This window comes from Entelurus aequoreus, linkage group LG10 (assembly GCF_033978785.1).
Source record: "Entelurus aequoreus isolate RoL-2023_Sb linkage group LG10, RoL_Eaeq_v1.1, whole genome shotgun sequence".
Classification (NCBI taxonomy): Eukaryota; Metazoa; Chordata; class Actinopteri; order Syngnathiformes; family Syngnathidae; genus Entelurus; species Entelurus aequoreus.
The window spans coordinates 932,554-955,552 of NC_084740.1; the positions used below are offsets into that span (position 1 = coordinate 932,554).

The following is a 22,999-nucleotide window of genomic DNA, read 5'->3' on the forward strand; positions in this document are numbered from 1 at the left end:
AAGTTACCACGGGAAGTTGAATTAAATAAATACGACAATGAAAGGAGTTCGCTTCCATGTGTCCGACAGTCTCCAGCGCCAGTAACGGCACATGCAGCGTGGAGCCCACCTTACCGCCCCTCAGCCCCGTGGAGGTGAAGGCGGCCTCCACCATCCAGACCCATTTCAGAAAGTTCCAGCAGAAGAAGCACAAGAACGGCAAGTAGATGCACGAAGAAAGATGTTGGACGTGGGCCATTTCATACTCGATACTTTATTAAAGCTAATAACTTAGCTTAGCATGGTGAGGTTTGATAAAAGCATCCTATCATTATGTTGTAATTCCCCAGTAATGTAGGCTCATACAATTTATTTGTTTGTCTTTGTCAACCACACAACCCAAATGTGCGTCACTACGTCACTTCCCTATCTCGCCCCAGAAGCCCCGCCCCCGCGGCCAAAGTCATTGGCTAACACCCCGTAGCCAGCCGCCACAATATATACGTCATATTACTGTAAATCTGATGTATTGTCTGTTGATTTGAAAATATCATACTTAAAAGTGAATTATGTTTCCCAAATAAATGCAGCAAATGATGACTTAACTGTTTCAACGAAGCCTGCTGTGTGAAAGAATATTTTGTTTGCAGTATAGCCCCCTCTAGCGGTAAGGCCCTGGTGTTACAGCTTGTTTTCTTTTCAATGTACATAAATAACATGGTTATTTTGATACTTTTGATGTATGCATTTCTTGTCGGACAGGTCAAAGGTCTTTCAGCTGTATGTATGTCACTATCCATAACAATAAAATAAAAACAATTCACAATATTTTCTTGACAAAAGTCAACGATAAGTACCACTGTAGTTGCCTTTAATGGATTACTGTACCTTTTGGGCCCTGGGAAATTCTTTAAAAAGTTAGTCCAGTGAGTATTTTAAGTAGAGATGTCCGATAATATCGGCGGATAAATGCTTTAAAAATGTAATATCGGAAATGATCGGTATCTGTTTTCTTTATTATCGGTATCAGTATTTAAAAAAAAAAAAATTAAATCCACATAAAAAACAAGATACACTTACAATTAGTGCACCAACACAAAAAAACCTCCCTCCCCCATTCACACAAAAGGTATGTTTCTTTCTGTTATTAATATTCTGGTTCCTACATTATATATCAATACAGTCTGCAAGGGATACAGTCCGTAAGCACACATGATTGTGCGTGCTGCTGGTCCACTAATAGTACTAACCTTTAACAGTTAATTTTACTCATTTTCATTAATTACTAGTTTCTATGTAACTGTTTTTATATTGTTTTACTTTCTTTTTATTCAAGAAATTTTTTTAAATTTATTTATCTTATTTTATAAAAAATTTAAAAAAAGGACCTTATCTTCACCATACCTGGTTGCCCAAATTAGGCATAATAATGTGTTAATTCCACGACTGTATATATCGGTATCGGTTGATATCGGTAATTAAGAGTTGGACAATATCGGATATCGGCAAAAAGCCATTATCGGACATCCCTAATTTTAAGTAATAATTTGTGTTTAAACTGCATGAAGTGAACGGATGCCTTGACATGAGGGTTGTCGCCATCTAGTGGTTGATAAAGGAAAGGCCACAAAACTAAAAAGAACATTTTTAACTTGCCATGGTAATTCAACTCCAATTTATATACTTTTTAATGAGATTTAAAAATTAAATGTACAAAATAATTAATTACAATTATAACATTTACACTTTACATGTCCAGTAAAGTCTTAATAATTATTTCATTAAAAGTGAGCATTTGCAAAGTACCTTTGATAATACATCCAGGGAACGCATATAAGATGTTTTAAAAGAAATGTACATTAAATTATACATGCATGGCCCCTTCCCTGGTATTAACCTGCAAAGACACAACACAATAAACAATATCATCACAGTTCATACAAAGATAGCTTTATTGCACAAGGTGTCGAGTCCTTTTTTTAAAAATGTTTTTCCTTTATTTTCATAGAAAAAAGAAAATGTCGAGTTAAACACAAGCAGTTGCAAATCGAAGCAAACATTTGCCCGTCAGATTTAAATTAAGGAGCAAGTTTTTTTTTTTGCGTTTTGTTTTCATCAACCCTCTATTTCGGCATTTGCCACGCACCGACATCAGAACATGCAAATGCTTCTGTCCTCAAGTGGGTTTCCAAACCAAACAACTGGTGACAAAATAAAAAATAAATAAAGTAATGCAACTAAAATATCTTGCAAAATAAGAAATTTAGTTTTAGTTGTGCCAGGTCCACTCTGACATATTTCAGTAAATCAAGATAAAGCAATTTCTGTATAATTTCTGTATATATTTTTTTAAAGTTTTTTATTTTTATTTTATTTTAAGTCCTCTGCTGTTTCATTACAATAACTTCTGTTTACAGTTTACATTGTGCCCTGGTTTCTAGTGAAGATGTTGAAAATAGTACTCATTTATACAAAAACACTTTCCTATGTACACAAGTTTTCGGGTATGGAATAGAAATGATGTTTTATGGGAGAGCGAGGAGGGTCTCTGATTGGGGAAACAATTAGAGAATACAATTGTTGTTAAAGGTGTGGACACATTTCCCAACAGCCACCAAAAAAAAACAAAGCAAAAAAAATAAAAAGATGAAGTTCTGATGAGCAACACCATAAAATAAAAGGAATCATAAGCCAGAGGTGTCTAAACACATTAAATAAATCAGATGACATTATACATGTGATATCTTTTTGGAATTTTTTTAAGGCAAAATTATGTATTCAAAGACAAAGCTTTGTGGTGAATATCTCAAACTGGGCCACATTTTGGACACCCCAAAATACTGTGGTGTGTTTTTCCTACTAAAACTCAAAGTCTCCCCCTGCTGTTTAGACATGTAAATACTTTCAAGCCACTGTGGCCAAAAGTCGGACAGATGTTTGCATCTTTATATACATATATATATATATATATATATATATATATATATATATATATATATATATATATATATATATATATATATATATATATACATACATATATATATAAACATATATACACAAACATATATGTATATATATACACACACACACACATACACACACACACATATATATGAACTTATATACACACATATATATAAACATATATGCATATATATATATATATATATATATACATACATATATATATAAACATATATACACAAACATATATGTATATATATACACACACACACACATACACACACACACATATATATGAACTTATATACACACATATATATAAACATATATGCATATATATATATATATATATGAACATATATCCACATATATATAAACCTATATATATATATATATATATATATATATATATATATATGAACATATACACATATATATATATATATATATATATATATATATATATATATATATATATATATATATATATACACACACATACAGTATATATAAACATATATACATACACATACATATATACTGTATATATCTTTACATACATACATATATAGATATATATACATATATAATTACTGTATATATATACATATGTATATATATATACACATATATAAACACATATATATACATATATATATATCTTTATACACATACATATAAACATATATACATACACATACATATATCTTTATATACATACATATATAGATACATATACATATATAAATACAGTATATATACATGTATATACAGTATATACATATATATATACATATACTGTATAAACATATATAAACATATATATATATATATATATATATATATATATATATATATATATATATATATATATATATATATATATATATATATATATATATATATATATATATATATATATCCAGAAACAATTACATTTTTCATGTAGGGTATACAGTGATTAAGACCAAATGGTCTTTGCAATTCTCAAAACAATGTAATGACCCGATGTCCATGAATGCACCCCGCGTTCTTGCCTGTGCTATGAGCTTGCTGAACAATTTTTCTTTTCGGAAAAATATTGATCATCATGTATTTTTTAACATGTAAATCTGCCTGTACTGTATACACGTCTAAAGCCTGCCTATAAAACGACCCATTCTAAGTTGTTTTGGGGGAATTCAGGATTAAATTAGGGTCAGTACAGTACATAATAATACTATTTTCTGTTTCAAACACGTTTTTCAAATACTTATAATTATGAGTGGTACTTTAATACATTTGTTACGCACTAGTTTTATGTTTTAATTATTGGATGTTTCACTAGCAGGCAGAAACCAGCAAAAGTAACACAGGGCCGCTGCTGTGTAGGGATGGGTACCTTTCACATCTGGAATCAATACGGTACCAATTCCTGGGACCTGGGAAGCCATACCGGTATGCAACGGTGCCATTTTTCGGTGCTTGAAAATGTGTTTGTAATAATAAATGTAAAATTGTTTATTACCAACATCTTTGTTTTATTTAACAGTGAGCTGATTCTAACTGTGCTGTCCAGTTAGTACATCTTGTTTTCTTAAACTTCTGAGCCTCATTTGCACGTATTATGTTCCAGATTTTGCATGCAGTTGCAATTCCAAAGCGTGAGATGGCAGTAGTCTATCAGCTACGGTGTGTTGTTTAGCTTAGAAGCAGTCTTTGCCATTAAGGTGAATGTGTCATTCTTGTCGGTGTTGAAATCGCCATGTAAAATCGCTAATGCTAGTCAGTAGCATGTCTATGGCAAATCCAATGTAAATTAGCATTGAGCTTGACTGATTGATTGAGACTTTTATTAGTAGATTGCACAGTACAGTACATATTCCGTACAATTGACCACTAAATGGTAACACCCGAATAAGTTTTTCAACTTGTTAAAGTCGGGGTCCACGTTAATCAATTCATGGTACATAGCACATTATAAAAGGTTGAGCCTTACTTTTTTTTATCAGGCATACTTGCTTTGATGACATTGAAAATTGCAACATTACCTAGAGGCAGTCTTGCTGAGTCCGCTATCGCTAATGCTACTCAGCATCGAGCAAGCACATTTTGAAACACGGAGGCCTACTTTTTCAATCAGGTATACTTGCTTTGTTGGCATGGACAATCGCAACATCACCCAGAGGCAGTCTGGCTGAGTCCGCTAATTGTACTTCTAGAGTGCTTGTTTCCCCGCCAAGTGCTGGAGCCAGTGTCGAGGGTGCAACCGGACGTGACGTCACGTCCAATACAGGTATCAAAATATGCCACTGTTTAATTTGACATGAATAGACACCCGGTGGTAAAAGTACTGAATTCGGTACTGTGGAAAATGCATATATGTTTAAAAGTTCTTTCTTTATTCATAGTCATGTTTAGTATTTTTCCATTTATACTCTTTATGCTTGTCTCTTTGTGTCCGCAGATGTCTGTGTAGCGTCTTGAGGTGTTGGAATGTGGGAGTTGGAGAACTCCCTGTTTACTTTATCTGTATTAGAACAATGAGACTGTATTCCTCTCTGGATAGGGTGGGGGCTGTTTTTGTATTCAATAAATTGTCTCTTCCCGTTTGAATGTCAGTCCACTTCGAGATGCCGGTATAACCGCATTTGTGTGGACTGGTCTCCTAAAGCTTTAGTAAAACTTGATAATATTCCTATTCTGTCTTGATGGTCCTTCTTACTCAGCATATATGTCATCTAAAGAGCTTGGGATCGACCAGTGACTTTAATTCCCTGAGAGGAAGACTGGTCAGACGCAACAGTACCCATCGCTTGCTTTGATGACATTGAAAATTGCAACATTACCTAGAGGCAGTCTGGCTGAGTCCACTATCGCTAATCAAGAACATGTCTATGGCAAATCCAATGTAAATTAGCATCGAGCAGGCACATTTTGAAACGCGGAGGCCTACTTTTTCAATCAGGCGTGCTTGCTTTGTTGGCATGGACAATCGCAACATCACCTAGAGGCATTCAGGCTGAGTCCGCTATTAGCACTGCTAGAGTGCTTGTTTCCACGCCGAGTTCTGGAGCCGGTGTCGAGGGTGCAACCGGACGTGACGTCGCTGTTTAATTTGACATGAATCGACACCCGGTAGTAAAAGTACTGAATCCGGTACCCATCCCTATTGCTGTGGACTTTTGTTTTTTTAAAGGCAAGATGTTAATAGTAGAGGCCAAAATGTTGTCTTGTCAAGTGTGGAATCATAAAGAGAAACCTGAAGTGTGTCTCTGTCAGGTGAGTTGGTGAAAACACCTTCGGAAGGTACAATACGACATTTTACAACAGGCTCACTCACTCACTTACTGTACGCTTGTTTGGACTCTTTTCTGTCTTTTTCAACACCAAGCTTCATTTCTACCTAGCAACACAACCTCACACTACAACCAAACTGTGCTTTTTTTTTTCCTCCCACTTCCTGAAAATGACATATATCCTTTTCCTTCGCCTTGACGCTTGTGCTACCCGTTAAAAGTTCTTCCTTCTTTCTCTCTCTCTCTCTCTCTGAGCGATTGTCTTGTGTGATCTTTTCTAATATATTTTCAATTAAAATGGTTTTAATAGTTCTCAATAGTCATATATTTGCTATATATATATGAATAGAAATATATATATGTACATATAAGTTTTTTTTCCTCTCTCTTAAAAACAAACGTATCTGTTTCAAATGTGAGAGCCCTGATGTTTACGTTTGATCGTTGCAAAACATTTGGAACAACTCTGGGGTTTTTTTGGACTGATTCTTTGCTATGGGAGTAAGCTTTGGGAGTAAATGGTGAAAAAATAAACAGAAGACGTACAGTGCCATGCGTAAAGCTAAAACTCCTGCGTTAAATATCACATTTTCTTCACCGACAACATTCCATCAGTCTGCTTATGAAGTTAGAATTGATCTGGCTTTACATATCTGCAACTTTTGCCCGTGGTCAGTCACAGTGATGCTGTATGGATGTGATGCAGGTGTAGAAAGTGTGGAAAAAGGAGTTAAGCACAGAGTTACGATTATGACCCAGAGTCTCACGTGTTTAAAAACAGACAGCAAAATTCCCTTCCTTTTGTTCAGTGAACTTTCCTTACAAACATTTTCGCAGATACGCCCCGTCCAGGGTGCAACATGGGGCTGTGTGTTAAGTTGTTTGGACGCTGGCCTGAGAACGCAGCATATAGTGGTACCTCGGTTTTGTATGCCCCGCTTTGGTTTTCGGGAAAAAAAAGTTTGCCGAGGTTTTTGTACACCATCTCAGTTATTGTACGGCCCAACATTGCACCGAAGAAACCAGCCTGTTTGCCCGTGTATCATTCAGTGGAATTAGGTTACTCAAAAATAATCAGTCCCCCCAGGATTGAGCGATGTTGCGGATGCGTCAACGCCCTTTGCATAATTCCCGCACGTTTAGGCCGATCAAATTTGTCTTTGAGCAGCCCTCAAACGCGCATGTCTAATCAAAACATTGTTTGTGTAGACGAAACAGAAAGAGCAAAGTGCAACAATATATTAACAATTTATCTTTACACAATTGTCATCCTCATGAGTACCTCAGACCTACTTTCAGTTCCTGTCTATGGCGCTAATATATATATATACATACATACATATATATATCTATATTAAGATTAAAGATTAAGATTAAAGTACCAATGATTGTCACACACACACTAGATGTGGTGAAATTTGTCCTCTGCATTTGTCCCATCCCCTTGGGGAGCAGTGGGCAGCAGCGGCGCCGCGCCCGGGAATCATTTTGGTGATTTAACCCCCAACTCCAACCCTTTGTTGCTGAGTGCCAAGCAGGGAGGTTATGGGTCCCATTTTTATATATATATATATATATATATATATATATATATATATATATATATATATATATATATATATACACATATATATACATGTTAGGTCAGGGGATTTCCTGAAGAGCAGGGGAACCCACAAAACAGGCTTGTAGGGATGAAATAGCCTCTCTGTTTTTTTCCTGACGTAACGTATATTCCACTCTACCCGGGTATTGAGCACTGTATAACGGATAAACCACAGTAAACTCGACTATATATATATATATATATATATATATATATATATATATATATATATATATATATATATATATATATATATATATATATATATATACATAGATAGTATGAACATTTACCTTCTAGTCTACATGTATGTATATATCCAAGCTTTATTTATATAGGGTAAGGCAATTAAGAACATCTTTTGATTTGCAATGGTGACCTTTAGCATTTACATGTTAGAGATGTTGATGTGTGACGATAATTTCCCATAATCTCTCATTTACCAACAAACATTACTGCTATAGATTGCTCTCAACAGTTAAATGCTTTTTGTAGTAAATGTGTTGGAACATAAATTAATGTTTAAGATGGACAAACACTTTTCAAGGGTGAAATAATCATGGGGAAGGTCTGCAACTTTTGGACGACAACGGACAATAAAGAAGCTTTTGGTGGAAATTCTTACTGTAATTTTGATCAATGATTACTATTATTAGGTATAAATATTCAAAAAATACAGTCATTTGACAATGAGCTTTACATTTATGCTTTCACTGCCGTCCAGTGTGTCCTTTAAGTCTGTGTGGTAAAAAAAACAAGTAAAACATCAATACAATATTTGTTTTTTCAAATTTTTGTTGAAATCCTCTGCTTTTTGAGGGTTAGGTTTCAAGGAACACTTAGAACACTGATAACAAGTTTATCAAATCACAGGTTGATTTAATGCTATTGAAAAAAACAAGACTCAAATCGCAAATTTTGACCGAATTTTCAAAAAAAGCTGCCGCAAATTCAGGCATGCAGCAGGCTGCAGCAATTACAAAAAAAGAAAGCACACATAACCCTGGAGGGACTGAACAACCTCTGTGTTGGCGAGCTGGTGTTTTTTTGTTATTAATACACTACGTAAGTCTGTTGATAGTTAGGTAAAAGACGTACCTTTTTAATCAGGCTTTTTACTGATCATGTTAAACCTGTTTCCTCATTTTTATTGTTAGATTTTAATCTATTTTATTTATTGCTATTATTACTACCATTATTCTCTCAATGTTGTTTTATCCGTTTATTATTTAATTTTTTTTTTACAAATATTTGTAAATGTTTATACTATTTTTTTAGATGGAGTTCATTTTAGTTATTCTTCAGTGTGGATGGTGGCGTTTTTCCTCCGTGCCATGTTATGTTATTGTCAATAGTGCTGTGTGTGCATTTTCTTCTCTTCCCTTCTCTTATTTCTGCTGTAAAGCACTTTGTGTTGCCACTTGCCTGTGCACGAGACGTGCTGTATAAATAAAGTGGAACTGAACTGTGTTCGTAACACGTCTTAATTAGAAAACAACAACTCCCAACCAGGAAGTAATTATCCCCCAGTTCTTTCTATGACATCATCACTGACTGACTTTGTAGTTCTTTGCTGACCAGTCTTTTTTTTTTGCTGAGTACTATTGTAAAAAAAAAGCCATTGCGGGGCCAAAGAAAGTCATTCTAAATCACTGTATGCCAAAAAAGCCCGCCATAAGAACAGTTTCTTCCCCCAGGCTATAAACGCTGTGAAATAACTCTGGAACTACTCTGTCACTATAAATGTACTAACTCATGTGTCAGAATAATTGTATCTAAGTTATCACAAACCTTTGTGTTACATTGAGTTCAGCTCGCCCTGCGAGAGGACAAAAGCTGTCTTTGATCTTACCAATCAAAAGGCTTGTAAAACTCCACTGTGTAGGATGGGAAGCGACATGAAGGCGTCGGTTTCTTTCTTCTATTGTAATCCACAGGAAGATTTTGTCTTGACCCGAGATCTACAAAAGCTGAGAGGAAGCAGGGCCTGACTACCCTCCAGGCACCTTTTCTTTGAACTGTTTTGTGACCAAAGGCAGCGGCTGTTTACCACCCCCTTCCTTTCGAAACAGCTGTTGCCATGTAATCAGGGAAAGTCCAAATAAAAGAGGAGGCATACAATCTTTCGTCAGAGCGTGGGACGACACTGTACCAGGTTACAGTGTCTATGCGTTTCTCCTCAATTGAGCTAAATTGAATTCTGTCTCTGTGTAATTCCTTGCTTCTTGTCTTGTTTATTAAATGTCATCAGTATTTGAACCTGACATCACGCTCACCTCATCATCTTTTTGCTTTGCTCTATTCACCACTGCACTATTAATAGCCTTGCACACATTTGTTTAAGTACTTGTTTATTGTTTTAGTTCATCATTTATATTATATTTGTTTTACATTGAACACGAAAGCCAAGTCAAATTCCTTGTGTGTTAAACCTACATGGTCAATAAATCTGATTCTGAATTCAAGAAATAGTTTGTAGCAATGTACAAAGACGTCCTCAGCGTGTCTCTTCCCTTTCATTCCTGGCTCTCTGCTTATTAGTCTTCAATAATTTTCATACTTCCATTTCATCCATCATTTATTAGAGCAGTGGTTCTCAAATGGGGGTACGCGTACCCCTGGGGGTACTTGAAGGTATGCCAAGGGGTACGTGAGATTTTTTTAAAATATTCTAAAAATAGCAACAATTCAAAAATCCTTTATAAATATATTTATTGAATAATACTTCAACAAAATATGAATGTAAGTTCATAAACTGAACATCAAATCAAGTAGGCTATTCCATTCATTACCATAAACCCAGAGTTTCCCCCATGCCATGATGGTTTGACCCTCACTAAAATGTCTGTCAAAAAGAACTGTGAAAAGAAATGCAACAATGCAATATTCAGTGTTGACAGCTAGATTTTTTGTGGACATGTTCCATAAATATTGATGTTAAAGAATTATTTTTTTGTGAAGAAATGTTTAGAATTAAGTTCATGAATCCAGATGGATCTCTATTACAATCCCCAAAGAGGGCACTTTAAGTTGATGACTACTTTTATGTGTAGAAATCTTTATTTATAATTGAATCACTTGTTTATTTTTCAACAAGTTTTTAGTTATTTTTATATCTTTTTTTCAAAATAGTTCAAGAAAGACCACAACAAATGAGCAATATTTTGCACTGTTATACAATTTAATGAATCAGAAACTGATGACATAGTGCTGTATTTTACTTCTTTATCTCTTTTTTTCAACCAAAGATGCTTTGCTCTGATTAGGGGGTACTTGAATTAAAAAAAATGTTCACAGGGGGTACATCACTGAAAAAAGGTTGAGAACCACTGTATTAGAGTGTCCGCCCTGAGATCGGTAGGTCGTGAGTTCAAACCCCGGCCGAGTCATACCAAAGACTATAAAAATGGGACCCATTACCTCCCTGCTTGGCACTCAGCATCAAGGGTTGGAATTGGTGGTTAAATCACCAAAAATGATTCCTGGGCGCGGCCACCGCTGCTGCCCACTGCTCCCCTGACCTCCCAGGGGGTGATCAAGGGTGATGGGTCCAATGCCGAGAATAATTTCGCCACACATAGTGTGTGTGTGACAATCACTGGTACTTTAACTTAATATGTATTTCACGTTGTTTCCTGCATATAAAACTATAATTATTTCCTATAAAATATATATTGTTAATTTGAAGTGCCTGGAACAGATTTGGATTTATAGTTTTTGTTTTTCAAAAAACATTGCTTTAATTTGACCCTTTTGAGCGGATTACTTACAAAAACCGAGGTACCACTGTACTGACTATAAGGTTGGGTTCACACTTGTGGTTCGGTACTCTGGTCCAAAAATAATACTTAGTGCACACTTCGGTACAGTTTGCTTAGCTGGCATTTTTGTCGCGGTGCAGTAAAAACACAAGTAACTACGTGATTGGATAGCTTTTGTGACCTAGGTAGCTTATTTTTCGATTTTGCGTTATTTACCAGCTTAGATTTCATGAAAAGCTTCTAAAATAAACGATGGATATACTACAAATCGTACAAGCAGAGCAAACACACCAGCGTTGATTTTAATCCAAGCAAACACGACAAGTGTGAACGCACCCTTAAATAAAAACATTGTGTGCCCTCCACACATATACTGTATATTTACACATATACTGTACACCCACACACACGTAGGCTTGAGGACTCCTCCCCGGAACCAAAGTGCACATGACACTCAGATCTTCAATACATTGCATGTTAAAGAGATTCCCCCACGTTCCATGAAGCGAACGCTGGTGCTTAATGCATCGGATTCTGTTCCCTCCCTCCGAACATGAAAATACAGGACACGGAGAAGGCGTAGGAATAAATTAAGATCTGATTCTTCCCGATCCTTTTTGTGCATGTTGAATTGTGCAAGTGTAAATGTGATGTTTGTCGAATCTTTACCTTTACCATCCCGTCATGGCACAATGCCGCCGTTCCCCCATCCGGAAAACGTCGCCGCCCTGCTGTGACATTGGAGCAACCAGAAAACAAACCACGCTTGAAAGGGTTTTGTGCATATGTTGGCCCAACCAGAAGATGAAAGCGTGTAGCGGATAGATAAAGAGATGGGGAAACGCAGTAGTAACAGAAAGGTGATCAGGCAGAAATAAAGGCCACCACCATGTGCTGTGGAGACCCAAACTCCTCCTTACTGCAGTGTCGATGGGAGCCCGAGCAGCCCCCTGCAGCCTGGCACAGTGCAGGCACCGATGGATGAGCTGGGCGTTGGTGTCTCCATCAGCCCGCTTGTCAATGGAGGCTCGTCAATAGAGGCTCCCGACAAGCGCTGGCTAATCTTTTTAATAGAAGTTCCAGAGGTAGGCCGCCATGATGCCCGGGCTACACCAGTGTGTAGGACTTGGAATAGGCCCCCGCCCCTCCATCCCTCTGCTTCTGTAGTCTGCCTAAGCCTGATGAGCTGCTCTCTAAGAGAGAGTCTCTGGATCCTCCCACCTTGGAGGAGGCGCCGCCAGGGGTGCCTCCTGTGGCCCCTGCCGCCCCGCTGGAGGATGACGATGCCCCGGCCGCTGTGGCCGCGGCCGCACTCTGAGCCCCCGTGGCTGAGGAGCCCGGCATTGTAAGAGTCCTCTGGGGGAGCGTGGAGCAGCTGGAGCTGGTGGACATGCCTCCTGCACTCCCTCCTGAAGCCCCTCCTGTAGAAGCCCCAGAAGACGTGAGGTTGGACAGGCCGGAGTGGCCCATGGCGACGGCCTGCTGCTTGGCAGAGTCCATAGTCATGTGACGGCCCTGGGTGTGGTAGGCCCGCTGGGCCAGGCCACGGATGGAAGCTTCACGGGGCGGGACCACTGGACACGGGTCGTGATGCTCCGACTGCTTTCGGAAGAATGGATCAGACTTCATGTAGAGGGGGATGTTGCAGTAGTCACCTGGAGGGGACAAGTGCAGCACAATAAGGAACACATAGGAGTCTGCACGTCCTCACTGTGCTTGTGTGGGTTTACTTTGGTTTACTCCTATACAGTGCAAAAACATTCATGTTTGGTAAGTGACTCCTAATTGTCCACAGGTGCGCATGTCAGTGTAAATCAGTCCCTCCGCGAATTCGCGATATTGTGAATTATGCAAAACCTTGCAAACTTCTTCCAAAGTCTGCAACTTCCCCGCATATTTTGGTTAAGCAGCGTCATTTTCATCAATAGATCAATGCTCAAACGTTGTCGAATCAAAACTTGTGTTTGTTTCTTGTGCAGACAAAGCAGTGATAGAGTGATTGGAGCACATACTTGTTTGTCACAAAAAACATTCATGAAGTTTGGTTCTTTTATGAATTTATTAATGGGTCTACTGAAAATGTGACCAAATCTGCTGGGTCAAAAGTATACATACAGCAATGTTAATATTGGGTTACATGTTGAGCTGTTTGGCCAATATGTTTGGAGGAGAAAAGGTGAGGCCTTTAATCCCAGGAACACGCATGGTGGTGGTAGTATTATGCTCTGGGCCTATTTTGCTGGCAATGGAACTGGTGCTTTAAAGAGAGTAAATGGGACAATGAAAAAGGAGGATTACCTCCAAATTCTTCAGGACAACCTAAAATCATCAGCCCGGAGGTTGGGTCTTGGGCGCAGTTGGGTGTTCCAACAGGACAATCATCATCATCATCATTTCTTTTTATTCCTTTCATGAAAATGCATATATACAAGCCATATACAGTTGACACTTTCGTTGTTTTTTTGTTTCTTATACATTTCCATGATCAGAAAGGAGCAGATGGAAGAATACTATTCTTATATTTATCTGCCCCCTTTTTAACACAAATTATTTAGATGACTTTATCACTGTTCCCTCCACCAACACCCGAACTCTAAAATACTTAAAATTTTCGTTTAAGCATTTTCAAAATGACACGTCCAATCAAGCTTGGACACAAGCCGGAGCCTGATCAGCCCCGGTTGGGTCGCCTATTATAGAGATCAAAGACCCGATGAACCTCGGTTATTTACTGAAGGTGTGTGCAAGCTGCACCGCAAGGTGTTTCTCAATCAATCTTACATCATGTATATAAAACCCTAAAGGAGGTGTTTGGATGTCTTTGTAGGGGCTTTATAGGCAGAATTGAATGGTTCCCATAGGCTCCATCGTAAACAGACTTTTGATCGAATTTACTTACATTTTAAAATGCATTAAAAAAAAAATCCATCCGTCCTAATGTCTTTCATAATGATCGTGAACGATAGGCAAAATTCCCCAAAAAGTGCATTTACCCTTTGAGGTCACAAGCATTAATAACAAATTCATAAAGTTGATTCAATTGAAAATAAAAAAAAAGCCTCAAAACATCGCAATCACAAAAAAATCCCGCAAAATCCCGGAGGGACTGGTAAATGCTTGTTTATGGATAAGTGTCCTGTGTTCAGCTGGGATAGTTTCCATCTTAACCGTGACCAAGATAAGTGGTAGAAAGTGATTGTAATCCCTGGAAATTATACTTCCTATATATTATATTACATACGTTGTACAGGGGGAGATCCAGGGATCCAAACAACCATATTTCTTAGACTTGTTTGGAAGAACAATGGACAAATAAATAGCACGACTTACTCTTGGCGCGATGCGGGATGGGCACAGCAACATTCTTGCCTCGGTCGTAGTCCTGGGGTTTGGGCGGCGAGGCCGTAAATCTGCAAATTCCAGGCTCTGAGGGCGTACTCATGGACGTCATGCTGTCGCCGTTGTCATTGGTGCCCGTGGTCATCTGGTCGGACGAGCTGTCAGAGATGAAGCACTCGGTGATCTCGAATTTGGCGTGTTGCAAGTGCTCTTCCAGTTTGGCGTGCTCGTACGCCCTGGCCAGCTCCTCATAGGTGGATGAGGCGCTTTCTGTCGACACCATGCTGTTACGACCCTTATCTGGAGAAAAAGGGAACACCGGTCACTCCAGATAGATATATGGACAAAAGTGTATGTGAAGACCCTTAAAAACTGCAGAGGGGATCAATTTACTAAAATATCATACATTTACTACACATTTCGTCCACACATTTAGGGGACAGACATGTACTTATCTTATTCCGGAGAACCAGCGTCCTCTACAGTAGACATTTGATTTTGGTCTATATATTTTGTCAGAGATACAGGAGTGCTTTGCTGTTTTTAAGGACCTTCTACAAAAACAGCTAGTCAAAGATCATCTCTATTACAGCACTCTAGTGTTTTTAAGAATCTGCTGCAAAAATCGGAGTCTTTCACAAGTTTTTTGAACTGAACTTGCGGGCCACATGATGAATGGCCCAAATAATCAAAAAGAGAGGACCTAAAATGGAACACTACTCGTATAACTAAAGTAGTGAACACATGACTGCTTACTTCATTTGAAGTAAACAAGCTACAGTAACACCTTATTATTACATAATTACAAAAAATAACTGCCAAAAAGGAGACGACTTAAAAGGGTTCCTCGAAGAACGCCTCGGTTATGTAAATCAAGTTCGGACCCTAGCGTTTGCTATAAATAAAACAGCTAAAATTATGTACAAAGCAAACTATAACCTGCTACCCAATAATCTATTCTTGAAATTCTTGACTCTAGAAAAATGGATTAACTCGCTGGAATATAAAGACAATATAACATACATCCATAAACGTGGATGCATATGCAAAAGTGCAATATATTTATCTGTACAGTAATCTATTTATTTATATCTGCACCTTATTGCTTTTTTATCCTCCACTACCATGAGCTAATGCAACCAAATTTTGTTCTTATCTGTACTGTAAAGTTCAAATTTGAATGACATTAAAAAGGAAGTCTAAGTCTAGTCTAAGTCTAAGTCTGAAAAAATTCTTCCTAACAAAAGAGGAGAAATATAACCTTAGAGGACAATCTAATTTAAAACATTTGTATGCTCGTATAACACTTAATACCTATAGCATATCAGTATGTGGAATTAAATTATGGAATGGATTAACCAAAGAAATCAAACAAAGCACCAATATGATTCACTTAAAGAGACTGTTCAAACTACAAAGTACACAGAACAAGAATTATGATGAACATCTTGAACTTTTTCTTGAGACAAAGATTATTTATGTATTTAATATTTGTTTGCTTACTATGATATAGTATTAATTTATTATTCATGTGTTCACTGTTCTGTTACAGAGAACAAGGAAATGGGATAAAATTGCAATGATATGAAACGAGGTAGGATTAAATAAGCTCTGCTTCTTCCTACTCCTTTTCGGTCGTGCTGTAATGAAACACCTGGAAATGTGTGATGCATTACATTGTATCGTATGCATGTTCCAAATAAACTGAAACTGAAACTGAACTGAATGCAAGGATCTGCCAATGTATTTACGGCAGTACAAGTTCCTCTATACAACAGGAGCACTTCAGTGTTTTTAGGAATTTGCTGCAAAAATTAAATGATAAATAAATGATAAATGGGTTATACTTGTATAGCGCTTTTCTACCTTCAAGGTACTCAAAGCGCTTTGACAGTATTTCCACATTCACCCATTCACACACACATTCACACACTGATGGCGGGAGCTGCCATGCAAGGCGCTAACCAGCAGCCATCAGGAGCAAGGGTGAAGTGTCTTGCTCAAGGACACAACGGACGTGACTAGGATGGTAGAAGGTGGGGATTGAACCCCAGTAACCAGCAACACTCCGATTGCTGACACGGCCACTCTACCAACTTCGCCACGCCGTCCCCAAAATGTTTGTCTCCCAAGTTTTGAACCGACCTGAGGGGTCGGTATGGTGTCATTCCCAGGCCGGATTTGGCGCCCTGGGCCGCAAGTCATTGACCACTTGTCTAATGATAGTACAGCTTATCTATATCATATGTATGCTATAATTCTAATTTTGAACAAAATCTAAATGAGGCACTGCAAATATAATTTACACCACCCTGCAATGTGACTGCAAAGAAACCAAAAACTGTCGTCGCCTGGCGACTGTAAGTGTCTGACATGTGCCAACCTGTGTCCTGCGAGAGGCTGGCGCTGTAGCTGTCACTTTCGGTGACGGTGATGCCATGCTGCGAGCTGACGGTGCGCCAGTCTGAGGCGAGAACGCGGGCCGGTGTGGAGGCCTGACACTTGGTCAGAGTCCACTGACTGGAGTAGCGGTTCCTTATACTGTGGGCGGATTTGATGCTCTTCCTGGAAACGGGGTCTGATAGATTAAATGTAAAGGTTAGATGTTGTCTGTGTGGGTGGGTCGGAGGCAGGGCCTGGGGGTGGAGTGCACAATCAGAAGGAACAACGGTGGAGGGTTCAACAAACCAGGAAGACATGTGGGTCATATATATATATATACTTGCATTGCTTCAATTAGTTTTCTCAGATTGGTGAGAAGGCCCAACAAGGAGAAGGAGCACTTACTGGTTCCTGGTCTGATGTCTGACATGTCAATCAAAGGACCAGTGTTCTGGATGAGAGCAGGGTGGTGAACGGACACACCTGCGCAGAAGCTTTGGGGGTTCCCGGTCTGATTGAACTCCGTGTCTGTCACAGGTATGGTGGCCTTGTCCTCACCTGCCCAAGGCACAAACAGATCAAGCAAAGTAGTGAATCCAGCGCATGGCGGTGTTTATTATTCCCGTGAGACACACACACAGATGCAAGCACAACAACACTCTGTGGCTCTCTCTCTCTCTGCCTTCCTCTCACCGATCTGCTTGATGCCCTCTTTGTCTTCGATCAGCAGCTGCACTCTCGGGATGTCGATGTGTAAGCGCGGGCCTTGAGGCGGCCCCTTCACCGGGGTATCAAAGCTTCGGTTGTTCTTGCTGCTCCAGACACACACACACACACTGGGTTGGGATACGGCCAAACTTACAGGTTTTACCTGCCTCGTGGGGTCTTACACTATGAGCAAGAGAGGGAAGGATGCACCTTACCTGATCAGCATCTCCGCCAGGCTTTTGGCATCTAGAAAAAACAGTGCATACAATACAAATATATTACATTTTTATAAATAAAAGTAATTTGGAATTCTATGTAATTTGATCCAACACAAACAAATTAAATCAGGGGTGTCCAAAGTGCGGCACGCAGGTCATTTTTTAACATTTTAAAAATACGATTGAAAAAAATAAAAAACATTAAAAGTGGTATTTAAAGAGCAAACAGGTGAAATGTAACAAGAAAATGTAGCAATGTTTACTCTAATCACACAAAGCTGCCATGTAGGCTGTTTCTTTCTTTAAAAAATAATAATGAATCAAAATCAATGTCATTATGAATTATTGACCTATTCAAGGCTCCAATTACATCACATTAAATATTGAGATATTTTTTGGGGAAAATGTTGCACATTTTGTGTTTGCCATGTAAAAAAACGAGCTGTTTTTTTTTAAAGAAGGGCCTACACCAGGGGTCGGCAACCTTTACCACTCAAAGAGCCATTTTGGCAAGTTTCACAAATTAAAGAAAGTAATGGGAGCCACAAAAAAAAATTTAAAACTTAAAATGAAAAACACCACATACAAAGCTTAAACGCTTTGTGCTATGTTAACTAGGGGTCTCCGACACACGCACCGGCACGCACTTTAATGTGGAAATTTGATGTTAGTGCAGCCCGCGAGTTTTGAATGAATGGCGCTTGATAGCGTCATACTTGCCAACCCTCTCATTTTTCCCGGGAGACTCCCGAATATCAGAGCGTGGTGACACTGCATTTGGCGCCCTCTACAGTCTGCCCTAACAGTGTACCTGCTCGACCACACGTAGAATGCAATTTCAGCTTGCTCATGTAAGTGACAGCAAGGCGTACTAACTCAGCAGCCACACATCTTACACTGACGGTACCAATACCCAGAATCCCATGCAGCCCTAACTCTTCCGCTCAACCAACGCACGGAGAGGGGGGGGGGTTGATGTGTGGGGGGATTTGGTGGTAGCGGGGGTGTATAATGTAGACTGGAAGAGTTAGGGCTGCATGGGAGTCTGGGTAATGGTTGTGTTGTGTTTATGTTGTGTTACGGTGGGATGTTCTCCAGAAATGTGTTTTTCATTCTTTTTTGGTGTGGGTTCACAGTGTGGCGCATATTTGTAACGTAACAATGTTAAAGTTGTTTGATACGGCTACCGTTAGTGTAAGCTGTGTGGCTGATGACTAAGTATGCTTTGCTGTCTCCTGTGTGTGCAAGTAATAACAACATGCAACATGTGGCTGGACTGGCACGCTGTATGTAAATGTTATAGAGGACAATTACTGCAGTGCAATTAGGGCACGCCCTTTATTTAGTAATTAGAGTGTAAATAGGATTATTTTTTCCCTGGGAGTAATCTATGAGGGACACTGAGATCCATAAATCTCCTGGGAAAATCGGGGGGGTCGGCATGTATGTAGCTGAGCCGCATCAGAGTGGTCAAGGAGCCGCATGCGGCTCCGGAGCCGCGGGTTGCCGACCCCTGGCCTAAAACGAACAAACAAAAAACATAAACAACAATAAAACTTATAATTGACAGATAGATCTGAAGTTGATCTCGAGATTATTGTGTTCAAAGTAAACAGTAAAAAAAAAAAAAAAATTATAATTTATTTTTTAACACTTTAATGAGTAGGACCCTTTTGGATCCCCTACAATTTTAGTGTGATTAGTTTTTAAGTTTAGTTTAGTCTTTATTTGAAGGGACATCGTACAGAAACATTAAGCTCAAAGACAGATATGTTCTGTACCAGATTATAGCTAAATAGCTAATTTCCATCTGCAGTCCCTGGCTACCTAAATTAAAGGGATACAAAAATCATGCAATAAAATTATGACCATAAAATCATACACAAGTATTAAGAAAAAAGTCATAAAAAGCCCTTTCATGGACACATACTTAATATACAATACAACCACACCTCCTTTACATCATCACACAAAGACAATACATGCTTTTGTTCACATCTGTCATCATTTGTAAAAACAACCATGATTTTAACACACACACCTCACAATTTACAATAAAAATGCTCTCATGGATAAATATAATACACATTAGGTTGATGTGTCAATCATAGTGCCCATCTTAGTGACCGTGTGAGCAGCTTTGATTGCTCCAAACCAACTTTTTAACTTCAATTGTGAATGAAGAGTAATCTGTTAGACTTTTCAAGTTTGTTGTGAGGTCGTTCCATTCCTTTATGGCTTTATATGAAAAGGCTGATTGTGCAAAAGAGGTTTTACATCTGGGTATGCTACACTGCCCCCTGGTGGAGGCTCGTGTGTTTCTAGTTGTCACAGCAGATGTAAACTGGACAAAGTGCTTAAGTGGCGCTGGCGCAGTGTTATTTAAGATTCGATGGGCCATTCGTATTGATGCTAATCTTTGAATGTTAGCTAAATTTAACAATCTATATTTTTGGAGAACTAAACAATGATGGTGGTGTTGTGGTTTTCGGTCAAGGATTTTGAGGGATTGTTTGTGCAAAGTTTCCAATGGCCTCAGTGTCGTTTTGCCCGCCTGCGACCAACATGTTATACAATAATAAAAACGAGACATAATCATTGCATTAAAATACGTTTGAGCTGCCTCCAGTGTTAATGAATTCCTGATACATTTGAACGTTTTTATGTTGTATTTAAGACTCTGGCACATCTGTTTGATATGTTTTTTAAAGCCAAGTGTTGGCTCTAAAATGACACCCAGGTAACGATATTCACTAACATTTTGTATTATTTCCTTATTAACCGTTATATTTGGAAAGGATGACATTTTATACTTGTTTACAAAATACATTGTTGCAGTTTTCTTAATGTTTAATGTAAGACAAGAGTCATGTAGCCATCTTGCCACCTTCTCCATGGCTGCTGTAAGTTTTCTGGCAACCGTTTCAGCGTCCTTTCCCCAAGTATAAATAACCGTGTCATCTGCATACATCTGGATATTTACATCCTCACATACAGATGGCAGGTCGTTTATATACATGGAGAAAAGAAGAGGGCCGATATTAGAGCCTTGTGGCAGGCCAATATCAGTAGCAGTAAGACTGGATGTTGTGTTATCAATACGGACACATTGGGTCCGACCAGATAGATATGACATAATCCATGCCAGAGTATCTGTCGACAGTTTAAAAGATGTTAATTTTGTAAGTAACGTGGGGTGACTGACTGTATCGAATGCCTTGCGGAGGTCTAAGAATATTGCTCCAACTACACCTCCATTATCAAGGTTTTGTTTGATTGTTTCTAGTAGAAGGCAACATGCAGTTTCGGTCGAGTGATTTGCCCGAAACCCAAACTGCATGGGATGTAGGAGGTCTTCATAGTCCAAATGTTCTGTGAGTTGCTCAACGATCACTTTTTCTATTGCTTTGGATATAACGGGGAGAAGGCTAATTGGTCTGTAATTGTTGATGTCTTGTTTATTTCCTGCTTTATGGATTGGGATGATAGTGGCAGTTTTCAACGTGGTAGGGAAAGTGTTTTCTGTTATTGATTTATTTATCAATGTTGTTATAGGAGCAGTAAGACTATCTTTACACGTTTTTAGGAAGAAAGTGTCCAGACCGTATATATCTCTAGATCGTGAGTTTGTTAATGCAGAGAGGATTTTGTTTACCTTTGTTTCATTTGTTAATTCTAAACTTAGTCCATCCTGAATAAATGGCAATTCTTTGCACTGATTTTGAGGGGAATTTTTTATTCAGGGTTTGTACAGACTGGATGAAATGTTCATTAAAATGATTACTTATGTCCAGACTGTCTGTGATAGTAATGCCATTGATATTTAATGTTATAGTGTTGTTTCTTGTTTGCTCTCTTCCAGTGAGTGTGTCAATGGTTTTCCATAACTGTCTAATGTTCCCTTTTGCAGCTTTGATTAATTCTAAGTGAAAGTCAGCCCTAGACTTCCGCATAAGCATTGTAACTTTGTTCCTCAAACTTTTAAAAATCATACGATCCGTATTTAGACCTGTTTTAATTGCTCTTTTGAGAGCTGAGTCCCTATTTTTCATAAGAATCCAAATTGTTTAATTAATCCAAGGTATTTTTATTTTAGCACTTTTCTTTCTGGGTTTTGTTTTAGTGTATTTACGGATAATCTCTTTGATTTTTGTCATTAGGTCATCACAGGCATGTTCGGTGCTTGTCCAATTTATGTCACTCCATGGGACAGTTTTAAGTTCATTCTCTAGTAAGTGTTGGTCTTTTTTAGGGATATAGGGCAAGCACTTTTGTGTACCTTTTTGGCTGTGATACCTAAATCTTGACAACTTCCGAGTTATCAATGTGAGGTTATGATCTGATAAGCCTGTTAGTAAATTGTACGTTTTTTTAATGCGATCAGGTTTATTAGTAAATACCAAATCCAGCAAGGTTCGGGTGTAAGTGCAAGTGTCATTGATCAAAAAATAATAATGAATTAAAATCAATGGTGTTATGAGATATTGACCTTTTTAAGGCTCCAATTATTATATAATCTCAAATATCCCACTTAAAAATTTTATTGGGTGAAAATATTGCATATTTTGTGTTTTTTTCATTAAAAAAAGGGTTTTCTTTGACAAAAAGAGCATACAATTTAAATCTTTAAAAAATGTTATATTGACAGATAGACCTAATGTTGATCTAGAGATTTAAAAACTTGGATAATAACACAAATAATAATACTGAATAATGACACATTTTTTATATTTTTTGGACCGAAACCCTTTGGGGTCCCCG

General features: G+C 38.2%; 1 pseudogene; it reads right to left on the reverse strand.

The window, feature by feature from the left end:
- Positions 1–8,087: 8,087 nt before the first annotated feature.
- Positions 8,088–22,999, reverse strand: part of LOC133659095 (cell adhesion molecule DSCAML1-like) — an 80,946-nt pseudogene continuing 66,034 nt past the window's right edge.